The sequence below is a fragment of the Rutidosis leptorrhynchoides genome, chromosome 2, assembly GCF_046630445.1.
Source record: "Rutidosis leptorrhynchoides isolate AG116_Rl617_1_P2 chromosome 2, CSIRO_AGI_Rlap_v1, whole genome shotgun sequence".
In the NCBI taxonomy this organism is placed as follows: Eukaryota; Viridiplantae; Streptophyta; class Magnoliopsida; order Asterales; family Asteraceae; genus Rutidosis; species Rutidosis leptorrhynchoides.
Genome location: NC_092334.1, coordinates 537124862 through 537134293, shown reverse-complemented (window position 1 = coordinate 537134293; position 9432 = coordinate 537124862).

Genomic DNA, 9432 nt, shown 5'->3' with positions numbered 1-9432 from the left:
ATATTCTTTTCAGTTTCAACAAGTTCCTTCAAGAAATCAGGATTTGATTTACCCATTTTATCATTGATTTTCTCACACATTAGGCTAATTTGATGGTATTTTCTAGATTTGTGATTAACAATAATATCATCAAAATCAGCATCAGAAGCATGCACAAAATGAGATGGTAAACCAGCTTGAAAGTAATCAGAATGATATAATCCTGGAATCTTTTTGGAAGCATTATCTAAGACCTGAGGATCTTCATAACCCAACCCCCACTTTTCACCATGAATCGTTTTTGGTCTATTCATGAAAATTGTCTATTTTGAAAGTTCCATATCAATGATAGCTTTAGATTGCTTTGTACGATAGAGTTTTTCCTCATATCGAGCAAGTTGAGCTTTCATTTGAAGAGACTCTTTTAACAATGAAGAAATTTCATTGTTCATCTCAATTATGGTGTTTTCCAATTGAACAATTTTCTTGTCTAGCTTTGAAAGTGTGGGTTCATGTTGAGTTTTCAAATCAGAAAGATCTTTTTCTAAAAATTGAACTTTTTCTGCAATTCGTTCCGATTTTAGACGATAATCAGTCCTTTCAACTTTAATCGGATGAATTATCTTTTTGAGATCTTCCAACTCAGTTTCCGTAGTGTTGAGTTGGGCTTTCAATCTTTCCAACTCCGATTGTAATTTAGATGATGAAGGTTTGGTCTCATTTAGTTTGATTTTATCTTTCAAAACCTTGTTTTCAGATTTTAAACCTTTAACTTCTTTTAACATTGAGACCAAGTTCTTCGTCAGGTCATTTTGCATTATAATAAAATCAGTTGAGATTTCATTTGATTGTACCTCATCATCATCAGATGTTGAGTCAGAATTCTTCATTTCTTCCTTTGCTTTGATGAGCTTGGTCACCTTGCAAACATTTGCATGTTCCACCTCTGAATCTGAATCATCAGTCCAGTTAAACTAAGTATCATCAACCGGTTTCAGCTCTCCTCCTGTTTCCACAATCTTTGCCATCAATATTTTCTTCTTGTAGTAAGCTGCATCCTTTTTCTTAGGCATCTTGCACTCACAAGAGTAATGACCTGCTTTGCCACAATTGAAACAGAGGGAATCATCCTTCTTGGAATCATCAGCACGTTGTTGTTTTGATTGATCAGGTTTCTTGTAGTAGGAGGATGAAGATAAGTTCTTGCGTTGATTGCTTGATTTGCCTTTGAACTTGTGTTTGTTCAAGGCTTTGGTGAACATGGCTGCCATCTTGACTAATTCAAGGTGAGAATCATCAACATCAGAAAGATTCAACTCTTCAGAATCAGTTGATTCTTCAACAAGCACTTTCTTGGACAAGCTTTTGGAAGTCGTAAATGATTTGCTTTTCTTTTTGGCAATGAGAGCAAGAGGATCACTTGAAGACGACTCTTTCCTTCTTTCTTGAAGTTTAGACACTTCAGGTTGGTAATGCATAAGAACTCCAACAAGCTCATGAATATTCATTGTATCAATTTCTTTGGTAGATCGAACAATGGTTCCATAAGAAAGCCAATCAACATTGAGCTTTTTGAGAAATTTCATGTTAACTTCAACATTTACTTTTATAATCTTGCACCTTTTCAACTCATTGAGGATACCATTGAAACGACGGTAGGTATCCTTGAGTTGTTCTTCAGGTTCCTGCTTGAAATCTTCATAAAATCCCAGAGCCTTATTCAATTTAGTAACATCTGACATGTCATAACCTTCTTGCTGTCGTTTGATCTCATCCTATATATCTTTTGCTGTGGTGTTGCTATCAACATTTTCAAACAACTCATACGGGATAGCTTGCATAACAATGTTCTTTGCCTCTATGTCACCCTGAGCTCTCTCACGTTTATCACCAGAAAGTTCATAGACTGGAATTGGCATACCAGTATTCGGATGATAATCCAAAACTGGATCATCTCTCAAAGAAGCCCATATGTACTTTGCTTTCTCACCCTTGTAGTCTATGTACTGAGTGATACGGTGAAGCCACTGAGTGTACTTGCCATCAAACAACACTGGAGGACAGGAATCTGATCCAATGATCAAAGTATCCTGAGTAGACATCTTGCAATTGAGGTAGATTCGGTATTACACAAATCTAGGATGAAAAATCACAATAACCTAACAAAAATGTCAGATTCGGTATCTGATTCGGTACTGTAGCAGATTCAATTAGTGGTTCAGTACTGTAGCAGATTCGGTAGATATTTGGTAAACCCGATTCTGTATCAGAAACTGATCAGTAACACAAGTAACACACCCAGATTCTGTATGGATTCGGTAACCACAAGATTAAAGCCTTAGAACAATTAAAACCAATGAATTAAGTGATATCGAGACTCTGGTTCAGTATTTGACTCGGTAGTCAAATTCTGTATGATATTGAATGCAAACACTATCCAATTTCTTTGAATTAGATTGATAACCTTGCTGCACAAGGAAACAAGTTAGTATCACACAAAATATTAAAGATACCGAATGTATTGGATACCGAATATCAACTGTAGCAGTTGACAATACCGAGTCTAAGTATGAAAACTTAGAAATTCAATAAAATCCTTTCTCAAACCACATCAATTAGCTGCGTATGATCAAACCGAATGTGATAGAATCACAAACACACCACAATCTGCAACACTTAATGAGAATTAACAACTTTGAAACAGGTTCGGTATGGTAGTTACGATACCGAATGTCGATCAAATCTTCAAAACTTGAAGAATTGATGAAATTAAACCATCAGAAATGTGATTAAACACCTCACGATAACAACTAAAACCTCAAATATTTACTAAAATACAGAATCAAGATGGAATTGATCAATACAGAGAGTTTTAGCCACGAACTCTAAAAATCAACTTGATTCTTCATGATTGATGTTAAAAAGCTGTAATGATGATCGAAACTCTTTCTAATCAACCTAATACACCTTCGCTGAACTTATCACAAGAATCTGAACGTCATATTATCAGATTCGAATATACCAAATCTGATTCAATATACCGAGAGTGCTCAGATTCTGTAATCTTCAATCTCTGGATCGATCTAGTGATGTAATATCACTCTCTGGAAGCTCTGATACCAAATGATAGGTTAAATTATGTTGAGATTAGAAGAAAAGACAAGTTAGAATGAGATTCGGTAAGAGTGAAGGAGACTCGGTATGAGAGAGAATCAACAAGATTTACATACCATAGCTTCTAGAACTCGTTTACAATGCAATGGCTATCTAATTAGGACTACTTAGATTTCTTATATATCCCTCTTCTAAGGAACCTTCATTTAAGCATGTTTCACATTAACACTATACAACTTCGGGGTCCTAACATTAACAATAGTCTCACGAAGTTGCATATCAAAAAGTTTAGGCACTTGTATCTAAATTGTAAATCATTTCAAAAGTAAGCATGTGTCTCACCCCAAGATTTATAAAATTCAATAAAATATGTAAAAACGGGGCTATAAGTTCACCTTAGTAGCACAGAAGAGTTATTCCACAAAAGAACGAATTGAACGGAACGGACGTGATCGAGATCTCAACCTAGAGATAGAATGTATGATCAGACATTGTCTAATAGACATAAGTATAAAAACTATACTAATGATAATGGTTTTCTAAAAGAAATTCCATCTTCAGAAGGTTACTATTTATGGAAAGTTTCCATTCTTAGTAACTTCCAATTATAGAAAGTTCGGGTTACAATCTTTAGCAAGATGTTGTACAACTCTCTCAAACCCCGTTGCTATCAGATAAGTCACTCTGATGATCTGTTGTTACCGGGCGCCCAGGATTCTTGACCAAAATCTATGTCTTGGCATTCGAAATCCACAAGTGGTTCCCATAAGGCAACAAGGACCACCCTAGGCCATAAGTAGCACTGAAGTTCGTATTAGTGCATGTTATCTTTCGATTATAACCTTCACATTAAGTTTAAGTCATAATCTAGGTTATTATATTATATTTATTAATGACCCAATATTTAATTCATACTTATTATAAAAGTATTAATAATTATCATATAATTATTTATTAATGATGTACTACTATAATTAGTATTATAAACTTTTAATTATTATATAATAATCAAAGTATACTATTAATAATTAAATATAATTATTATATTTATTTATTTATTTATAATTCATAATTTATCTAATTATTTCTAATCACATTAAATCAAGTAAATATCTAAATTATATTAAAAATAATATTCCTTATTTATCTACTGATTAAAATAGGTAAGATAATCATATAAAAACCTTAGATAATATTTTATCTTTTTTATTATTTATTTATATATTTATTTCCTTATTTATCTAAATTTACATCTAATGCAAACTTAATTATGGAATAAATATAAAATCGACCCATAAATATAATTTTATATTTTGTACAGATTATTAAACTTAGAAAAATTTTATATATATTTTTATTATTATTCTATATTTTTATTAAGAATTTTATTCCTTTTATTTGTATTAATATTAACCGAATAGTAAATAAATGTAGATTAAATACCTATAATAATATATAAATTAAATTTTTCACTCTAATAACTTTTAATAACTAAATATATTCTGTGAAAATTATTTTTACTAATTTATAGGTTGTGGATTAATTAAATTCGATTTTTGTTGTATTAATCATAATAATATATAAAAATATGTTTTCACTTAGAATATTAATCATAAGAGTATTGATCAGAAATATTTATTTATTATATTAGTTTGCTATTTATTCTAATTTTTAATGATTTTTGGTTCATAAAAGCAATATTAATCTATATAATTTTGAATTTAATTTTTATAAAATATGTACTGACCTAAATAATTATTTTTAATACTATAATTTACTGGAAAAATAATAATATAATTTTTTAGCCTTTTTCCTATTATTTTTTATAAACAAAAACGTATATCGTATATATATATACATAATTAACTATTTTTAATTAAATAAAATATAAAATCGTATTATTAATTAGTAAAATTATTTTTCCTAGATCCTATATTACTTATTAGAATTTATCATGTATAATATATAATTTAATAAACTCACTATATTTTTATTATAAATTTTTATTATATTTTATATGGTTCGGTCGAATAAAAACACAAAAAAATTAAAAAAAAATACAAAAACGAAATAATTTTTTGGAAAATCAATTTTTATAAATCCTAATCATCAAGTTAATAATTATCATGTATTTAGAAAATTTTTATAAATTGCAAAACTATTTTATTTGTTTTTTGTTGTGTTTCGGCCTAAAGAAAAAGAAAGAAAAAAGAAAAAGAACCGAAAAGAAAAGAAAGAAAAGAACTTACAAAAAAATTTAGGGTTTTTGTGTGTGCTCCCAAATTGATGAATGAAAATTATGAATGTAGGGAGGTGTATTTATAGGGATTAAAAACTTGGTGAGCAAGAAAAATACAATTTTCTAATCATAATACAATTCCTTTTATAATAATTAATTTTATTTTTCTTTTTTTTTTAAATTCGGCCGAAGCCTTTTAGGTATATACTTTTATTATTATTATTATTATTATTTAAAACTAAATTTGAACATACTAGAATTGTTTTGTATTTTTCTATCAATTTATTATTTATATATATTAATCGATATATATATATATATATATATATATATATATATATATATATATATATATATATATATATATATATATATATATATATATATATATATATATATATATATATATATATATATATATATATTCGGCATAATTATAATTATAAATATATGTTTTATAAATTTTATACTTATTACACAATACATATACATTTTATATATACACACATAAGTATATACTCATTACATTTTATTTATATTAACATATATTATATACATATTAATACATAGTATATACATTTAATAATAATAATAATAATAATAATAATAATAATAATAATAATAATAATAATAATAATAATATTAATAATAATAATAATAATAATAATAATAATAATAATAATAATAATAATAATAATAATAATAATAATAATAATAATAATAATAATAATAATAATATTAGGGTTAGGGTTAGAGTAATAAATACGATCAATTAATTAATTATAGTTCATTTAATACGAGTATTAGGGTTAGGGTTTACATTAAATGTTTACGAGTATTAATTACTTCATTTATTATGTCCGGATAACAACCCTAATAATAATGTACGAGACAACAATGAAACCCTAAGGGTATTTTAGTCATTTCAGAGTGGAAAAATGAGGGTTGTTATAGTACCACCCCGTTAATTTAAACTTCGTCCCGAAGTTTCAGGAAGACTTCTCTGATGCATCAGCGATTGGAAAAAGATGAGGATATTTCCGCTTCATTTGGTCTTCACATTCCCAGGTATACTCGGAGCCTCTTCGTGAATTCCAACGGATCTTAACAATAGGAATAGAGCTTTTTTTCAAGCCTTTAACCTCACTATCCATAACCTCTATTGGTTCTTCAACAAAATGCATTTTATCATCAATGCGGATATCATCCAATGGAATAACAAGTGTGTCATCAGCAAGACACTTTTTTAAGATTCGATATATGAAATACATCATGCACATTATTAAGCTCAGTGGGTAATTCTAATCGATATGCCACGGGACCAATCCTTTCAATAATCTTGAAAGGTCCAACATAACCTGGATTTAATTTGCTTCGTTTACCAAAACGAACGACGCCCTTCTAAGGGGATACTTTCAACATGACTTTATCACCAACTTGGAATTCTAAATTTTTCCAATGATTATCAGCATAGCTCTTTTGTCGGCTGCGGGCAGTTTCTAACCGTTTCTTAATTTGAACAATCTTTTCGGTAGTTTCATGAATAATTTCAGGACCAGTTAACTATCTGTCCTCTAATTCATCCCAGCATAATGGGGAACTACATTTTTGTCCGTATAAGGCTTTAAAAGGTGCCGCCTCAATACTTAAGTGATAGCTGTTGTTGTAAGAAAATTCGGCTAAAGGCAAGTGTCTATCCCAACCTTTCCAGAAATCGATAGCACAAGCACGAAGCATATCTTCCAATGTTTGGATGGTTCATTCACTCTGACCATCGGTTTGCGGATGATAAGCAGTACTCATGTCGATTTGAGTTCCAAGAGTAGATTGCAAAGTTTTCCAAAATCTAGAAATAAATCGACTGTCGCGATCAGAAATGATTGAGATAGGAACTCCATAACGTAAGACAATCTCCTTGATATAAAGTTGTGACAATTTCTCCATCTTTTCGGTTTTCTTGATTGGTAAGAAATGAGCAGATTTAGTGAGACGATCCACTATGACCCAAATGGTATCGTTGCCGTTTGAAGTCTTGGGAAACTTAGTAACGAAATCCATAGTGATGCATTCCCATTTCCACTGCAGAATATCCGGATGTTGAAGTAACCCAGACGACTTTTGATGCTCGGCCTTAACTTTTAAACAAGTAAGGAACTTGCTCACATAATCAGCAATGTCAGACTTTAGATTAGGCCACTGATGTGCTGAATCGTAACCTTTATTTATGAACGGATTTGAGTTGTTTTGTTACACGAATTGATTTATTGTATATGTGGTATTTTATTGTATTCAGGTTGATTTCACACATATATAGGCAACTAGTCCTATTCATGTAGTTTAGTTTGTCGGTAAATCCGATTCGTTCCACAGGGAGATGGAGTGTTTAATGGTTTTTAATAGTCCTTGATGTCAAACTTAATTAAAGGGGGTTTTGGATTAGGAATTTATAATAACAGTAACAGAAAATAACTTAACTAATTTACTTCATAAATAAAATTACAAGATTACAATAAATATCTTAAAAAAGGAACTAAATGAAATTATGCTAATTATGATGCATTAATTATATTACTAGATGGTAATTAGTAAAATAGTAATTTTTAATAAAACTATATGTTTAGAATTTTGTTTTGAGTAATTATAATATAAACTTATTTAAATCAACTAAATGACAAGTTTTAATTATATTAATAATTATTAAGAATAGTAATTTAACTAATTACAAACTATTTATAAGTTATAAACTTTTAATTAACACTAATTATAAGGTTAAAACATGTATTAAGGTATTTTATAATAACTAATATTAATTATATAGTAATAACCTAAATATAAATAATTAAATAATTAAAACCCTAATTTTAACCCTACTGGTACTGTAGCCGCGTTGTAGACCGTACGCGTTTCGCGTATTATACGCGTATCGCGTATAATTCAAAACCTACGCGAATTGTGTGAATCTGGTCGTACAGTTTGATTTACAGGCATACGCGTTTCGCGTATACCATACACGATTCACGTATGACTTATACGATGTGACAAACAATCTGTTGCGAATTTTAAGTACTTTTATGTATTCTTTTTATATTTTAAAACAATAATTCGTAAATAATGATAATAATACGTTTACAAGAAATAATAATGGGATAAATGGGAGTGTTTACTTAAATGTGTCACCCCTAGGTCCATGGATTGTTTTGAGTTTACGCCCTATTTAAAATGTTTTAGTAATAAACTTTATATTTTTCTTTCGAAAAAATATAAGGTTAAGACTAACTAAATAAAATCTAATTTTCATCGGATTCTTTTTAGATAGCTACTATTCCTTAAGTATTTAAATTGAGACCTAGCCTAGTTTTGACTTTCGCCAATACCCAAATCGTAACGGTTTCCCTTTTTACAATTTCACTGTCATATAATTATTGATATTACCCAAACCACCGAAGTTTATTTCTAAATTGGTGTTAATAACTTATCCATAAATTCGTCTAGATCATTTTTAATGTTGAAGCTTAATTTATGTAAATAAAAACAACTTTCGTTATTTAAATTTAATAAATTAAGTGGCAAGGGTTAAATACCTAATTACATAAAAATGGTTCTTTTAACTAGGCTCAATATTAAAAATACTAAAGTTACATTTTTAACTTTTACAAATGGTAACAATCCATTTCACTAGGGGCTCTACATTTAAGCAAACACTAGGGAAATTTAGCTATTCATTACACTAGGGTAAACATAAAAATATAGATATGCAAACATAATAACAACGCTAATTTTAACAGAGTAAACTTACTAAAATATCTTCACTTTCATTAACTTCAAACGGTAGGAAAATTACAATAATAACACCCCTTTCACGCGTACAATAACACCCTTAATCACGAACAATACACCCTTAATATTTGAAACTATCCTAAATACTTGAAACTAATTATACAGAGTAATAAAACGACACTATATTTGACTATATTAATTGTTGTGTGTCAAAACTTCTCTTGTATTCTCCTCTGTACTCCGTATTTAACATGTAATAGAAGTAGTAGGTGAAAAGTTGGTTCTTTGCTGTAGCTCATTATAAGAAAAAGAATTGTTTTAAA